The sequence below is a fragment of the Anolis sagrei genome, chromosome 2 (assembly GCF_037176765.1).
Source record: "Anolis sagrei isolate rAnoSag1 chromosome 2, rAnoSag1.mat, whole genome shotgun sequence".
Lineage (NCBI taxonomy): Eukaryota > Metazoa > Chordata > Lepidosauria > Squamata > Dactyloidae > Anolis > Anolis sagrei.
The window spans coordinates 183,774,169-183,791,655 of NC_090022.1; the positions used below are offsets into that span (position 1 = coordinate 183,774,169).

At 43.0% G+C, this 17,487-nt stretch overlaps 1 protein-coding gene across 5 annotated transcripts in view; it reads left to right on the forward strand.

Moving 5' to 3' along the window:
* The window catches only part of TNS2 (tensin 2), a 182,533-nt gene that overhangs the window by 73,457 nt on the left and 91,589 nt on the right, over nt 1-17,487 (forward strand). The window contains exon 1 of one of the 5 annotated variants that reach the window (XM_067464234.1): nt 9,361-9,407. The exons of the other annotated variants lie outside the window; for them this stretch is intronic. The gene's annotated coding sequence lies outside the window, so the exon portion shown is untranslated. Of the gene's footprint in view, nt 1-9,360; nt 9,408-17,487 lie in introns of those variants that run through there. 5 annotated transcript variants of the gene reach the window in all.

Sequence of the window (17,487 nt, forward strand, 5' to 3'; positions counted from 1 at the left end):
TCCCAAATGTCATGGTCTATTTGGGCATACTGAGGATTCGTGCCAAGCTTGGTCCAGATACATCACTGTTTAAGTCCACAGTGCTCTCTGGGTGAACTACAACTCCAAAATTCAAGGTCAATGCCCACCAAACCCAGCCAGTGTTTTCTGTTGGTTCTGTGTACCATGTTTGGTTCAATTCCACCATTGGTGGGGTTCAGAATGCTATTTGTTTGTAGGTGAACTATAAATCCCAGCAACTACAACTCCCAAATGACAAAAATAAATCCCCTCCCAACCCCAACAGTATTCAAATTTGGGTGTGTTGGGTATTTATGCCAAATTTGGTCCAGTGAATGAAAATATATCCTGCATATGAGATATTTACATTGCGATGCATAACAGTAGTAAAATTACAGTTATGAAGTAGCAACAAAAACACTTTTATGGTTGGGGGGTCACCAGAACATGAGTAACTGTATTCGAGGGTCACGCCATTAGGAAGGTTGAGAAACACTGATCTATCTTATAGCATTATTGTGTATGCTTCCCTTCCAGTGAATCGGTTGTCTTCAAAATGTGGTCTGAATCCCTCTTTGCATCCTCACTTTATTTCTTTGATTTGTTGCTTCTTTCCACCCCTGATTAATAATAAAACCAAATGAAAAACGGGCTGTTAAAACAAACCATATTTTTAAAAACTGGAGGAGCTGAACGAACAATAAAAACCACATCCATAAGGAAGAAAATGTTCTCTACAACTTGCCTCAAATCAATCCTCTAAATTACAGCATGTACAGGGTGTATGTGTTCAGAATATTGAGTAAGTGAGCAAATTGGCTTTGCACTGCAATTCTGATATTACATACCCTCCAACATTTCACAGTTGGAAACCGGTCACATGCGGCCAAGCAGTATCAAAGTATGATCAAGATGACAAACATTATCAGTGAAGAAGAACAGATTAGCTAGGACAGTGTTTCTCAACCTTCTGAATGCCGTGACCCCTTAATACAATTCCTCATGTTGTGTTGATCCCCATCCATAAAATTATTTTCGTTGCTACTTTATAACTGTAATTTTGCTACTGTTATGAATCGCAATGTAAATATCCAATCTGCAGGATGTATTTTCTTTCACTGGACTAAATTTGGCAAAAATACCCAATATGCCCAAATTTGGTGGGGTTGTGTGTGTGTGTGGGGGGGGGGGGGGGGATTGATTTGTCATTTGGGAGTTGTAATTGCTGGGATTTATAGTTCACCTACAAAGAGCATTCTGAACTCCACCAATGATGGAATTGAACCAAATTTGGCACACAGAACTCCCATGACCAACAGGAAATACTGGAAGGCTTTGGTGGACATTGACCTTGAATTTTGGAGCTGTAGTTCATCTACATCCAGAGAGCACTGTGGACTCAAACAATGATGGATTTGGGCCAAACTTGGCACGAATCTTCAATATGCCCAAATGTGAACATTGGTGGAGTTTGGGGCAAATGTTCTTGACATTTGGGAGGTGTAGTTGCTGGGATTTATAGTTCATCTACAATCAAAGAGCATTTTGAACTCCACCAGTGATAGAATTGGGCCAAACTTCCCACACAGAACCCCCATGACCAACAGAAAATACTGTGTTTTCTGATGGTCTTTGGCGACCCCTCTGACATCTCCTCATGACCCCCCCCCCCAGGGGTACCGACCCCCAGGTTGAGAAACACTGAGCAAGGAGATATTGAAGCATTTTGCTCTTGCCTGAGCCAACTGGGAAGCACAAGATTCAGAGCCTTCCTTTCATCCCTGCTAAGTGAATACAAACTACTTTTGTACTTTGTACTCAACTGAGATACAAAGGAGGGAAATGAGAAACAAGGACCTTTAAAAAACATCTGAAAAGTGGGAAGACAAGAGGATTAATTGGAAACATCCTAGCCAAACCAGGATAGCCATAAAGCAGGGGTCCTCAAACTTTTTAAACAGAGGGCCAGGTCACAGTCCCTCAAACTGTTGGAGGGCCGGATTATACTTTGAAAAAAGCATGAATGAATTACTATGCACACTGCACATATATTATTTGTAGTGCAAAAAACTACAATAATTAAAATGAAGAACAATTTTAACAAATATAAACATTAGTATTTCAATGGGAAGTGTGGGCCTGCTTTTGGCTGATGAGATAGGATTGTTGTTGTTGTTGTTGTGTGCTTTGAAGTCATTTCAGACTTAGACTGACCCTGAGCGAGGGCGAGGTAAATTACCTTGGAGGGCCGTATTCGGCCCCCGGGCCTTAGTTTGAGGACCCCTGCCATAAAGTATGATATTTCAAGAAAAATGGCACAGGATAACTGACTTGTACAGTCCTCCAGATGTCTTACTTCAGAGCTTGAGAATCTAACAGGGGACAAGCTTGTGTGTATGTGAAAGAGAAAGAATGAAGAAAAAGAGAATTTGAATGAATCCTATATGACTTTTGAATAGTTGGACTCCATGGCCTTTGAGTACCTTCTGATGCTTTCATTCTGTGAGTAAACATCGTGGCACCCATTTCCCTAGGTCATGCCTTTGCCTTGAGGAGACTCCAACTACTGGCCTCTTGCAATTTTTTTTTTTTTTTTGCTTTCTCTCCCTTGTTGTCTCTAGTTCTCATTCCATTTGTGACCCCTAAGACCAGGTCAGTTTCCAAGAAAAATACGATAGTTAGCTCTGGGGTGGTCTTTTGTGACACAAAAAGGCAATTGTCTCGCATGTTACTGGTGGACCGCACTACAGTAATTGGAATATATCCCTTTTAATTATTCTGTTGTGTTAAAGTTGCCTATCCTCGACCCTACATGATGCACATATGTATTGTCAGGAAGTTCATACCCACTTTCACCCCACCATTTCGTCTTCAGTGTTTATCTCTGCCTGGATCTACACTGCCATATAAAGCAGTTTGAAACTACACGATATGGCAGTGCGGCTTCTGTCACCCCTCCCATTTTCACATGTAATGTTCCCAAAGTTTGGAAAATTAAAATTAAATTAAATTAAAAGTAATTCAGTCCCATGACAATAGTACTCACTTTTGGTGTTTTAAAGTATTTAGTGGTTGTGAAGTCACAGCAATTGAAAAGTAATTGGTTGTATTATTTGTTGTGTTTCCATTATTCAAAACATGCTTAGCACTGTTAAGAGAATGGCATGAAACTTCTCTTCATGTCCAAAAGCACATTTGTTGTTGTTAATTTGTTCAGTCACTTCCATCTGTTCATGACTTCACAGACCAGCCCATGCCAGAGCTCCCTATTGGCCATGGCCACCCCCAGCTCCTTCAAAGTCAAGCCAGTCACTTCAAGGATACCACCCATCCATCTTGCCCTTGGTCGGCCCCTCTTCCTTTTCCCTTCCATTTTCCCCAGCATCATTATCTTCTCCAAACTTTCTTGTCTTCTCATTATGTGGCCAAAGTACTTCATCTTTGCTTCTAATATCCCTTCCTACAAATGTCTACTGGTGCCCAAATACTGTTTGCAGTTATGATTATCTGCAGTTTTGCATTTCCTTGGTAGGTCCAGGAATGTGTTTCCCGCAGATATGGGGGTCAGACTATTATTAGAAAACATTATATGGCAGTGTAGATCCAGGTAGAGATAAAGACTGAAGAGGCAATGGTGGGGTGAAAGTGGGTATGAACTTCCTGACAATAGAGTAACTTCTTAGTTTCTATTCATTATGTGCTTTTGGGGATCTACCTTTGTCTTCCTAACTTTAGAAACAGTGACTTTATTATGACCTCGTGTAACATGTTATAGACAGCTGTTTTACTTCTAACTAGTTAATGAGTTTCTGAGCTCTAGACCTACTTGGCTGACACCATACATAGAACCGTTCCATGGCTCAATTGCAGGCATTTTCGCCAACCAGCTTTGTGGAGGAGAAGAACCCTCAGATGAGCCCTTGCTTCACTTTAGGGCTTGGTAAACACTGTGGGATGGTTTAAGCACTGGACTATGAGTCTGGAGGCCAGAGTCCAAATCCCTGCTTGGTCATGGAGAACTATTGGAGAAGTCACACTCTCTCAGCCTCAGAGCTATTTGGCAGTGGATGCCTCGGAGGATAGTGGAGTCGCCTTCTCTGAGATTTTGAAACAGATACTGGATGGTTCTCTGTCAAGAACACTTTGATTGTGTGTTCCTGTATGACAGAAGAAGGTTGGACCGGATAACCCTAGTGATCTTTCCCAACTCTAGGATTCTATGATTCTTAATCTTAAAACCCTGTGATAGTGCTGTCTTAGGTCCCATCTATACTGCCAAATTGAACTGCATTATCTTGTCAATGTAGACCCATGTAATGCAGATGGAACTGGATTATATGAATCTACATGGCCATATAATCCAGTTCAGTCTGCATTATAATAGTAGACTGTAGTTTGGACCTTAGAGTCACATAAGTCAGAAGCAATTTGAGCCTGGCTTGTCCTCATTGGAGAGCTTGCTGTCGTCATTATGGTTGAGGCTTCATATTCTGGGTTTCAGATATCCACAGGACCCATACCTGCAGTTTCATTTGTCCACTGCTTAGAAAATATGTTCTCTCTAGACATTTTCTAAGTTCTCCAGTGCAGTTCTATGGTATTCTTGGGCCAGAAGTCTTTTATTTCTATAGGGCAGTGGTTCTCAACCTGTGGGTCCCCAGGTGTTTTGGCCTACAAGTCCCAGAAATCCCAGCCAGTTTTCCAGCCATTTGGAATTCTGAGAGTTGAAGGCCAAAACATCTGGGGACCCTCAGGTTGGGAACTACTGCTATAGGGTTTGCTATTATTCATAGTTTTGCTTATTCAACCAGCATCTTGAAATGTACCAGACTATACATTAATGCCCAGTATGCTTCCCCCCACTTCCTCAACCCCCACCCCCTTTCGTTGTTGTGTCACTGTCACTCAAAATACGAGACCAGAACCTCTATTGCAGACTGTACTATTAATTATTTTTGATATATACTCAGTGGGAGCCTTTTTGGCTAAGAAGAAAATTAGAAAACTTTACGTGAATAGGTAGCCAATAATATTCTCTGCCTTAGCCTTGCTAGCAAACCCTTTTCACCCCTTCAAAGCATACATTACAGATTCTTGGAAATGAAATACTGTAATAAAAAGCAGGACAAAGAAGCACAGGTTATCTTTGTCATGTCCGTAATGTATTTGGCCTGTTTCTCTGGTGTCGACCTTCAACCGCTGTGGATGATCACAGTGTAAATATATCCGTTTTCATGACGGTGAAGCTAGGTAGTCAGGAGAAAGCCATCTCAAGTGGTACACAATAGCGGGCACTCATTGCGTAGCCGGGTGATTGAGTCAGTGAGTAAACATATTGTTCTGGGAGAGCCCAGAGGGAGGGCGGTCAATGCTGCAATTCTTCCTAGGCCCTGGTTACGAAAGAGCCACTGCCCGCCAGTCAGTTCCCTGCTTTGGTTAACTTCCTTGCCTGCTGGCAAGGACCGCAGCCACAGGACCAGCCCAACAGCCAAGCCGATGATCCCTTTCCCAGCTTGGTGCATATCTCAGGATGCTGGTAAGAGATGCTTGGCATCTGCACCTGCTATTGGCAAGGGGTGCAGATGGGCTTGGATTTATGGCTGTATTTTCTTGTTTCACTCTGAAAATATTCCTCATATGGGACTTGCTCGATTTTGTCCAATGCTGTGTGTGCATCTTTTGCACTTACGTCTCAAAAGACCGTGAGAAACTATTTATATCTTAACCTTTCCACTTTCCATGTTGCATTGCGTGTTGTTGTGTGCCTTCAAGTCATTTCCAACTCTATCATGAAGCTTCCTAGGCAAGATTTGTTCAGAGGTGATTTGCCTTTGTCTTCATCTGAAGCTAAGAGAGAGTATGATCTATGCCAGTGTTTCTCAACCTGGGGGTCAGGACTCCTGAGGGGGTCGCGAAGGGGTGTTGGAGGGGTCGCCAAAGACTATCAGAAAACACATTATTTTCTGATGGTCATGGGGATTCCGTGTGGGAAGTTTGAGCCAATTCTATCGTTGGTGGAGTTCAGAATGTTCTTTAATTGTAGTGAACTATAAATCCCAGCAACTACAATTCCCAAAAGTCAAGGTCTATTTTCCCCAGACTCCACCAGTGTTCACATTTGCGCATATTGAGTATTTGTGCCACGTTTGGTCCAGATCCACCATTGCATGAGTCCACAGTGCTCGCTGAATATAGGTGAACTACAACTCTCAAACTCAAGGTCAATGTCCACCAAACCCTTCCAGTGTTTTCCGTTGGTCATGGCAGTTCTGTGCGGCAAATTAGGTTCAAAATCATCGCTGGTGGAGTTCAGAATGCTCTTTGATTATAAGTGAACTATAAATCCCAGCAACTACAACTCCCAAATTACAAAATCAATCTTCCTCCAACCCCACTAGCTTTTACATGTGGTTGCATTGGGTATTTGTGCCCACTTTGGTCCAGTGAATGAAAATACATCTTGCATATCTAATATTTATATTAGATTTATAACACTAGGAAAATGACTGTTATGAAGTAGCAACAAAAACAATGTTATGGTTGGGGGTCACCACAACATGAGGAACTGTATTAAGGGGTTGCGGCATTAAGAAGGTTGAGAACCACTTATCTATGCACTGAGTGATGGACAGGGATTTGAATAATCTTCTCCCGAGTTGTACTCCAGTTCTTGTCCTCCCACATTAGAAAACCGAGCAGCACTTCATATCTGTATATAGAGAAAGAGTATCATTTGCTCTTCTACTATGCCATATTACGATTCCCATGCCCCTTGCTACTTATCCATGTCGGCAGTGGCTTCTTGAAGTTGAAGTTCAAAATATCAGAAGTGTCAATAATTCGGCCCACCCTTACTTACTTAGGCGATTCCTCGTTGTCTGAGTATGATGGCCCTCCAAGTGCAGTGTCTTGGCGGTGGATTCATAGATAACTGTGGAACCCTATTCTTGATCCACATGTTCTTCCACAGTGAGGTCATTGGTTTCCAGTTGGAAAATTGTCCTGGTCAGGGTGGGCTTGATGTGCCTTCCCCTTTCGCCATCCATTCGTACCACTTCATTCCACAGCACTGCTGGTCATAGCTGACCTCCAATTAGAGCACTCAAGGGCCAGGGCCTCCCAGTTCTCGGTGTCTATGCCAGTTTTAGAGGTTAACTTTAATCCCATCTTTAAATTCATCAATGTTACCTCCAAAAAGTCCTGCAAATCTCCTGGGAAGATATCCCACCTACCCTTGCACTTTGCATGGATTGGTTTACCTTGAAAACATTATATAATTTATATACCTGTACTGGATTTCTCCAAATCAACCATGTTTTCCAGTGTGTTCTTTACTACATGCAAGAGCACAAAGTTTAAAACATGTTAACCAACTGTGTACATATTGTCTGAACAGGGAATAGTTTGTGTGCCCAGGTAGGTATTTGTGGGATAATACAGAGAAGCTTTCAAAATGGAAGTGGAGCAACTTCTGATGAGAGCATCTAGAGCATGTGTCAAGACCCATACTTCAAATCTGGTCCACCATGTCATTTTATGTGACCCTCTCAATGCTAGACTACAACTCCTGTATTTCTCATATTAGACATCATGACTAGAGCTGATGGGAACCATGATACGGTAATATCTGTAAGGCTGCAGTTTGTACTGTTCAGTCAGGATAGTGGGATTTGAATTGAGATACGAGGCTTATGGATATGATGTCTAGCTTTAAAATGTCCTTTGACCTTTCCTCAACTACAGGGCCATAAGTGCTTCTGGGTTGCAATTCCCATTATCCCCAATCGACATGGTGGGTAATCAAGTGATTGGCATTGTCATTCAATAACATCTGGAGATCTAGATTGGTATTTATGCCATTATGTAAAACAACTATGGTGGGCTCTCCGTATCCATGGATTCTCAGTCCATGGATTCAGCAGTCCTTTGAGAGCAAACCTAAGACTGATTTGGCCCTCAGTGAAAATGTGTTTGGCACCCCTAATCTAAGATATGGTTTGTGTGACCCATTCCATGATAGGTATGACACAGAATAGTTTAATGTCTGTATGGATGGAGTTACAGTTGTGTAGCTGAAAGATATCTGTGTGGTACAGACAAGCCCACATTATGCTTTGATAGGAAATGAAAATAAAACTGACAAGAGAAGGAGGAGTGAGCGCGGTATACTAGTGGATTTAGCCTATGACCCAAGAGGCTCAGAATCAAATAATCTTTTGGCCATGATAAATTTAGTGGATTGGTCGCAATTAAGGCTAATCTTCAGAGTTGCTATGAGAGTTAAATAATAGTGGCAGAGAAAGAGATGTCAATGAAGCTCTGAATTCAGCTTATGTTTCCATGACGCCCACCTCCAGTTTTGAAAACTCATCTGCACAGTCTTAGACCTCATCACACTAGAGAATGAATCCACTTTAAATCCGGTTTCTGCCTCCTGCAGAATTTTGGGATTTGTGGTTTAGGAATGAGCCTTTAATAGGCTCACTAAACTACAAACCTCAGAATTCCACAGGAGGCAGAAATCAGATTTAAAGTGGATTCATTCTCTAGTGTGATGAGGTCCTTAAAGAGTCAGAGAACTTTGTGTAATGCATGTTCATCCAGATGGACTGCAGCTCCTATTAGGTACTTCTCAGGGGGGTCCAGACACATCTACACATACCCTAACTCTGGTATAGAATCCTATAGATAAGGTTCCCCAATCTCAGGGCCTGCTTACTACTAAAGGAAGAATCTCAGGGAAAGAGTGCTGCCTTGGAAATATCTATAACTAGATTCCTGATTTGTTGTTCTTTTAATGGTATACTCTGTGCAACTGTGGTTGATAATTCACACCATAATGAATAACATCACCGAAGATTAACTATTGTCCCATCATCCTTCTTACTACTTCAGGGTCTGCTTATGGAAAAATGTCATACCAAGGCTGTGAAATCTCAGTTCCTCACAATTCTACCTAGAGCAGTGGTTCTCAACCTGGGGTCCCCAGATGTTTTTGGTCTTCAACTCCCAGAAATCCGAACAGATGGTAAACTGACTGGGATTTCTGGGAGTTGTAGGCCAAAAACATCTGGGGACCCCAGGTTGAGAACCACTGACCTAGAGCATAGCAGGGAAGATTCAGTCCTGCATATAGAGGCTCCATGTGTCATTCCTCCCCACTGAATAATCCTTCATCCCAGCAGCAGTCCCTAGTTACTTTCTCCCATGTGACCCAACACACCAGGAATGAGATCTTCCAGCCACTGTTCATCCTGTGTGTGTAGAGTAACGGAGACTTTATCAGAGTGCCCCAGGCCAGCATGACAGAGGAAATGAGCTGAATTCAGGGAGAACAGTAACATAGCTCTTCTCGACTCCATGAAGAGGGAACGCAAGGTGAAAGAACACTTTGCTACTTCTTTCAGGTGAGTTGCAGAATTCTTTGAGGAAGAGGATAAACTATATTGTGGAAAGGGGAGAAAGAACCCCCTTTCTGTATTGGGATTGGTTCTAGTGTTAGCCCAGGAACCCAGCTTTTAGATTCACACAAAATGGCAGAATGAGTCTTATTTGCGTCATTATTGTTGTCCTTATATTGCCAGAGATGGAAAGGAGAAACCTGGTGAGCTTTTAAAGGGAGGGAGCTTTGGTGATGGGGGAGAGTGTCATTTGCTGTGCTGGTGGAGTGGTTTGAATGCTGGACTAGAATGCTGGGGTTCATATCCTTTCTTGGGCACAAGAACCCTAGGTAAGTCACACTCTCATCTCCAAAGCTCCGTCCCTTTAAATGCTCACCAGGTTTCTCTTTTCCATCTCTAGTAAACCTCCTTTTGACAGAGCCAGTTTTATATAGCATTGAACTGAAAGCGGGGCTGGAATCCCCACAGCGTCGTGGAAACCCACTGGGTGATTTTTGGGCAAGTCACATGTCGCGGCCTCAGAAGATGGCAATGACAAACCCCTTTGAAAAATGTTGCCAAGGTTTGCTTTAGAGTTGCCATAATCTGGAAATGACTTGAAGACATCCAACAAAGTAATGCTTACTAAAATGGATGAGGGTGCTTAGGGAATTGTAAATGTTGGCGTTTTGCGGTGTTCACAGGAAACTATATAGCAACTTGTTGCGTCACAGTGTAAATAACAAGGATCATAGAGTTGGAAGAGACCTCATGGGCCATCCAGTCCAACCCTTGCCAAGAAGCAGGAGAATCACATTCAAAGCACCCCTGACAGATGGCCATCCTGCCTCTGCTTAAAGAAGGGGCCCACACCATACTCCGGGACAGAGAGTTCCACTGCTGAACAGCTCTCACCGTTAGGAAGTTATTCCTAATGTTCAGGTGGCGTCTCCTTTCTTGTAGTTTTAAGCCATTGTTCCGTGCCCTAGTTTCCAGGGCAGCGGAAAACAAGCTTGCTCCCTCCTCCCTATGACATTTTTATACATGGCCCTCATCATGTCTCTTCTCAGCTTTCTCTTCTGCAGGCTAAACATGCCCAGGTCTTTAAGCCACTCCTCATAGGGCTTGTTCCCCAGACTCTTGATCCTTTGAGTCGTCCTCCTCTGGACACATTCCAGCTTGTCAACATTTTCCTTCAGTTGCGGTGCCCAAAATTGGACACAGTATTCCAGGTGTGGTCTGACCAAGGCAGAATAGAAGAGTAGCATGACTTCCCTGGATACTAACAAGCTACTGTTGAGATCACAGACTAATAGGTGACAAAAAAAAACCTTGAAAATTTCTGTAATGCAGTGAAAATGCTATCTCGCCCACCATCTCCGGACAAGGAGAAGGTACCAATGCGAGATCTTGTGACTATTCATTTCAACATAGACCAGACACTCCTCTGTCCAGTGAGATGAATTACATTTGCTCCTCTGCTTGGAGAAAAGGAGAGAGAAAAGGGCATATCTGGAAAGCTGGCCTTGTGCAGCTGAGCTTCAAAATCTCCTTCTTTCTGGGTTGCAGCCCTGCCTCTCCCCCTTTCCACCCCTCTGGCTCCTCGCTTGGTCCGTGGCTCCTGCTTCTTGCCCTTTTAAGCAGATAACTTGTTTTTGCAGTAAGAAACCCAGCAACAAAGCAGGCAATTCATGGCTATTAATAGTGAGGGCTGCAACGGCTGGGCCTTGGTGTGAATGGGCCATTCAGTAGGGCTTAGGTACACACACTTCAAACAGAGCATCTCTCAGTCTCTCTTTCCTTCCTTCGCAAGCAAAGGACTACATGTCCCAGGAAGCCTCCTTTGCTGCATTTCATTTTAGCACATGGTTTCCTCTTCTCTCTTAGGTCCCATGGGCAAAGTATACTACTGAGCACACTCTACTCCAGGGGTCCTCAAACTTTTTAAACAGAGGGCCAGGTCACAGTCCCTCAAACTGTTGGAGGGCTAGATTATAATTTGAAGGAAAAAAAACAACCAAAAAAAGGAATGAATTCCTATGCACACTGAACATATCTTATTTGTAGTGCAAAAAACACTTAAAAACAATACAATAATTAAAATGAAGAACAATTTTAACAAATATAAACTTATTAGTATTTCAATGAGAAGTGTAGACCTGCTTTTGGCTGATGAGACAAGATTGTTGTTGTTGTGTACTTTCAAGTCGTTTCTGACTTAGGTTGACCCTGTGCGAGGGCCGGGTAAATGACCTTGGAGGGCCGTATCCGGCCCCTGGGCCTTAGTTTGAGGACCCCTGCTCTACTCCTTTCTCTGTTTGCCGTTTCAGCAACCTAAATGAACATTTTTGTGTTATGATCAACAGCTTCTCCTCCTGACATTCAAATTCTGTTTTGTAACCATAAAAACATCAAATCATCCAGGCGTCCCCTGGGCAACGTCCTTGCAGACGGCCAATTCTCTCACAACAGGAGCGACTTGCAGTTTCTCAGGTCGCTCCTGACACAACAAAAAAAAAACACAAATAGACTAGCATACATGTCAGCTGTCCTGGTTTGGTTTAATCAGCTGCTTTTAAAATGTCCTAATTTATTTCCTCCCCACTTTTCTCCATTGTCCTCAGCTTACTTCAGTTCTAGCAAACGGAGTTGAAGAGCAAACATAGTTTGTATCCCATTAAGTAACAAGGGGGAGGACAGAAGTGGGGCAGAATTTTGCCCTTTTCAGGAAGTTCAGACAAAAGCAAACTGCTTCCACTGTTCCTAGCTTGTGTATTATTTCTCATTCATATGTTTTGCCATGTTATTGCTTGGCCACATGTGTCCCGGTTTTCAAGTGTAAATGGCTGGAGGGTGTGGGTTTGTGACACATATGATCTCTAGCTTGAGGTGTGTTTCATGAGTCTGAATGTTTAGTTCCATGCAAAACAAATTTTCTGAGCAAAGTCATCTAGTTTGACATTCCCTTTTCATTACATGTTCTTTGTGGTGAGTATGTGGGCGTACTCGTGTGAGGGTATGGATGCGCGTCCTTGTTAATTACTATCCCATCCCTAAAATCTTCCAAGAACTTCAAACTCATATGCAGGGTTTTCTCCAAACACTGCAAGCCCTGGCCCTCGAGTGCTCTATCTGAAGGTGAGCAGTATCCAAAAGTGCAGTAGATTTCACAGAGGCATGAATAGAGGGCAAAATATAATATTACAATATAATGGTATAGTGCAATATAGTAATATATAATACTGATATTGTACTATGCTAATAATATAATATATTGTATGAAAATATATCTTGTAAGCCGCTCGGGGTGAGAAAAGCAGCATATAAATGCCGTAAATAAACAAATAAATAAATAAAAGGGAAAAAATGTGCCAAGAGGAAAGCAAATTAAGCGAGCCCTTATCAGGACCGCCTTCCATCTAGAAATGTATGTCCTTACTGCAGAAGACCATGGAGGTCCAGAATAGAGCTCTAAGGTCACTTGCTGTCTCACTGCCAAGACTCTACCCATGGAAGGCAATCGGCCACAGGGGATCACCAACGATGATTTTTTTTTTCGTGACTTGCGAAATTGCAAGTTGCTTCTGGTGTGAGAGAATTGGCTGTCTGCAAGGACATTGCCCAAGGGACACCTGGATGTTTTGATGTTTTTATCAACCTTATAGGAGGCTTCTCTCATGTCCCTGCATGGGGAGCTCATCCACGCTCTCCCTGGATTCGAACCTCCTACCTGTCGGTCTTCAGTCCTGCCAGCACAGGACTGAATGATGATGATAAGGTAAAGGTTCCCCTTGACATTAAGTGTAGTGATGTCCAACTCTGAGAGGTGATGCTCATCTCAATTTCTAAGCCGAAGAGCTGGCATTGTCCATAGACGCCTCCAGGATCATGTGGCCAGCATGACTGCATGAAGTGCTGTTATCTTTCCAGATATGAACTGCTGACCTTTTGGTCAGCAAGTTCAGCAGCTCAGCAGTTTAACCCACTGTGCCACTGGGGCTCCAATAATAATAATATTTATTATTAATAATATATTTGATAATAATAATAACTTTATTTGTATCCCACCCCATCTCCCCAAAAGAAAATTGGGGCAGCTTACAAGGCAACACAGTAAAAAGTAAAATATGTAAAATATACACAGAAAATGATGACGATGATGGTGATGCCACTCAGCGAGGAAGGCTAGGTTGAGATGAAGTTGTTCCCTTTCATTCTTCCTCTGTTTGAGCACAATATGACTCCATGTCCGTGGAACCGATATATGTGGTCTCATGTATTCATTTATACACTTAGTGCTTCCAGTACACTCCAATACCTCCATTGTTCGTCAGATTGAAAATGTTAGGGTCCCCTATTAACCATGATTTCATGTATCCATGCCAAATCCAGAAATGTATTTCCTGCAGAAATTGTATTTCTTTCATCTGTCCTTGTATATTGGAAGGTGTGGCTGGCTCATAACTAGCAGAATCAGTTCTAGATACAGTTACACAAATAAATTACTTGAATAAGGTATGAGAGGAATCATAGAGTTGGAAGAGACCATGTGGGCCATCCATTCCAACCCCCTGCCAAGAAGCAGTAATATCGCATTCAAATCACCCCTGACAAATGGCTATCCAGCCTCTGCTTAAAAGCCTCCACCACAGTCCGGGAAGAGATTCTTGCACTGCATCAAAAATAACAAGAACTCTTTTTTACAGGAATGGTTATCTTATGTCCCACAATCATTGTTGAGTTGGTATTTGAATCTGGATTTCCCAATTTCTAATCACGCACAAATAATGAATGTGCAAGAACACTAAAATGCCATGTGATGCAGCAAACCATATCAGCCTTGGTTGCTACTGAATCATATTTTGAAAAGATAGTTTAAAAACCTATGATCAGACTAAAGGCGTCTCTGATACAGCTTCCTATTTCCCAGCATGGATAATTAGATGCCTCCAGGAAGCCCACACTCATCAGTGCATGGTAGTAATATTCAAAGCTATAGCTGTGTTAGTCTGGATCAGTAGGCAAAGGGCACTTGTAGCACCTTTGAGGCTAACAGAGAAAAAAAGTTAATAACACGAGTTTTCACATATTGGGTCTACTGCATTACCCAGTCTATATGAAAGCTTATGTTTTGGTTCATCTCAAATGTGCTGGAGCCCCCGGTGGCGCAGTGGGTTAAACCCTTGTGCCGGTAGGACTGAAGACCGACAGGTCGCAGGTTCGAATCCGGGGAGAGCACAGAAGAGCTCCCTCTGTCAGGCCCAGCTCCTCATGCGGGGACATGAGAGAAACCTCCCACAATGATGATAAAACATCAAATCATCTGGGCGTCCCCTGGGCAACATCCTTGCAGACGGCCAATTCTCTCACACCAGAAGTGACTTGCACGACGGAAAAAAACCCTCAAATGTGCTAAAATTCCCTTTGCGGACAGATCATGAATGCAACAGAATCCATTATTTCACATTCACCAGCAACTTTTCTACAGAGGCATGACATCTCTGGTATTGAAAGGGATAGAGAGATAGGAAACAAGAAATAATGAGAAATCTATTGTGTCTATTTGTCACTGACAGCCTTGTCTTCCATGAATTTACCTAAAGCCCTTTTAAAGCTGTTTGTGGATTATGTGGAGGCAGAATCTTTGGCAGCAAATACATGCACCATTCGGCTTCAGTGGCTAGCCTGAAATCCTAGTATTGCAAGGGATGTATGTATCCCTATTACACTCTCCATACCAGGGGTCCTCAAACTAAGGCCCGAGGGCCAGATACGGCCCTCCAAGGTCATTTACCCAACAACAACAATCCTATCTCATCAGCCAAATTCAGGTCCACACTTCCCATTGAAATACTAATAAGTTTATATTTGTTAAAATTGTTCTTCATTTTAATTATTGTATTGTTTTTAAGTGTTCTTTGCACTACAAATAAGATATGTGCAGTGTGCATAGGAATTCATTCATGGCTTTTTCAAATTATAATCTGGCCCTCCAACAGTTTGAGGGACTGTGACCTGGCCCTCTGTTTAAAAAGTTTGAGGACCCCTGTTCTAGAGGCATTGTCTCCTGACGTTTCGCCTGCATCTATGGCAAGCATCCTCAGAGGTAGTGAGGATGCTTGCCATAGATGCAGACAAAACGTCAGGAGAGAATGCCTCTAGAACATGGCCATATAGCCCCCAAAAACTCCTACAACAACCCAATTGGGACAGTCTCTGCGAAATCAGATGGAGGGAATGTACTTTGTTATTCAAAGTGTGGCGAGCAGGCTGTTGTGGGCTGAGTGACTACAATGCTAGAACAGAGCGTCTTCAGTCCACAAGAAAATGCATTACATAGGGATCAGAGTGTGGCTTGAAAAGTGATCCTGATGTAATCTGCAACACATTGAAGAATGTGCCACAGTATGGGCTCAGAATAGTCTCTCGGTATTTCCAGGTCCATATGCTGTGACTGCAGGCACTGTTAGTGCTAAGGAAAACCTAGTAACTGGTTAGGATTTGTGGCAAGAGAAGAACTTGGTTTTTTGAAGATTTTGCTAGGCCTTTGTTGCATTTGTATGACCCTTTCTGAAATTGCACAGGCATCTGGTAGTCCATAAAGTTGTGTCGTCCCACCCCCCACTCCATTTCATCCCCTACATAGGATGGAGATGTGTAGGAGTGGAGGGAGAGAGGCTCAGTTGATAATATGCAGCAACATTCCTTACTCCCCCCTGGTCTTTTTTCCCCCTGCACGACTGGAATGCGGCTCTGTTTCCGGCAGGACAGCTGTTCCATTTCTGGGTAATCCAATCTTCGTGCCCTCCAGAATCCAGAAAGGGGGTAGAGAGAGGGAGACCGCTAGGAAAGGCCATTTTTAAAACCTGTCAGCTAAAGGATTGCGCTTGTCACGGAAGATATTTGCTTATCAAAAGCAGCATCACATGTTAGGAGAAAATCATTATTTCATTTCACCCCCTTCAATATGATCCACATTACTCATGCTATCATAGAATGAATGTTGGATTAGGACTCTGAGACCATAGTTTGAAACTCTGCTCAGCTATGGTACGCCAATGTGTGATTTTGGACAAATTCAATGTATTGTCGAAGGCTTTCATGGCTGGCATCATTGGGTTGTTGTGAGTTTTCTGGGCTGTATGGCCATGTTCCAGAAGCATTCTCTCCTGACGTTTTGACTGCATCTATGGCAGGTATCCTCGGAGGTTGTGAGGTTTGTTGGGAACTAGGCAAGTGGAGTTTATATATCTGTGGGCCCACTAAGAACTATCTACAGACCCACTAAGATAATCCAAAAAATGCTAGGATCAGCAAAGGACGAGAGGGATCCTCTCACCTCTGCAGGAATCTACTGTATTCCATGTAGCTATAGACAAGTCTACATAGTAAAGGTAAAGGTAGTCCCCTGAAATTAAGTCCAGTCATGTCTGACTCTGGGGTGTGGTGCTCATCTCCATTTCTAAGCCGAAGAGCCAGCGTTGTCTGTAGACACCTCCAAAGTCATGTGGCCAGCATGACTGCATGGAGCGCTGTTACCTTCCCGCCAGAGCGGTACCTATTGATCTACTCACATTTGCATGTTTTCGAACTGCTAGGTTGGCAGAAGCTAGGGCTGACAGCGGAAGCTCACGCCGCTCCCCGGAATCGAACCTGCGACCTTTCGATCAACAAGCTCAGCAGCTCAGTGCTTTAACCCACTGCGCCACCGGGGGCTCCCTACAAGTCTACATAGGGACCGGCAAACACAGTATTGCCCAAACACAAATCAAAGTATTTGAAAGGCACTTCAGACTACTTCAACCAGAGAAGTCAGCCATAGCAGAGCACCTGATGAACCAACCTGGACACATCATATTATTTGAGAACACAGAAATGCTGGGCCACTCCAACAACCACCATGTCAGACTACACAGAGAAGCCATTGAAATCCACAAGCATGTGGACAATTTCAACAGAAAGGAGGAAACCATGAAAATGAACAAAATCTATTTTTAAAAACTCAAAAATTAAAACAGCAAAACAGCAGAGGGAAAACAATCAGGAACATCTAATCACCTCTCAACAAAAGATTGCTCCAGGCACTGCCAGGCCATCAAATGCTAAT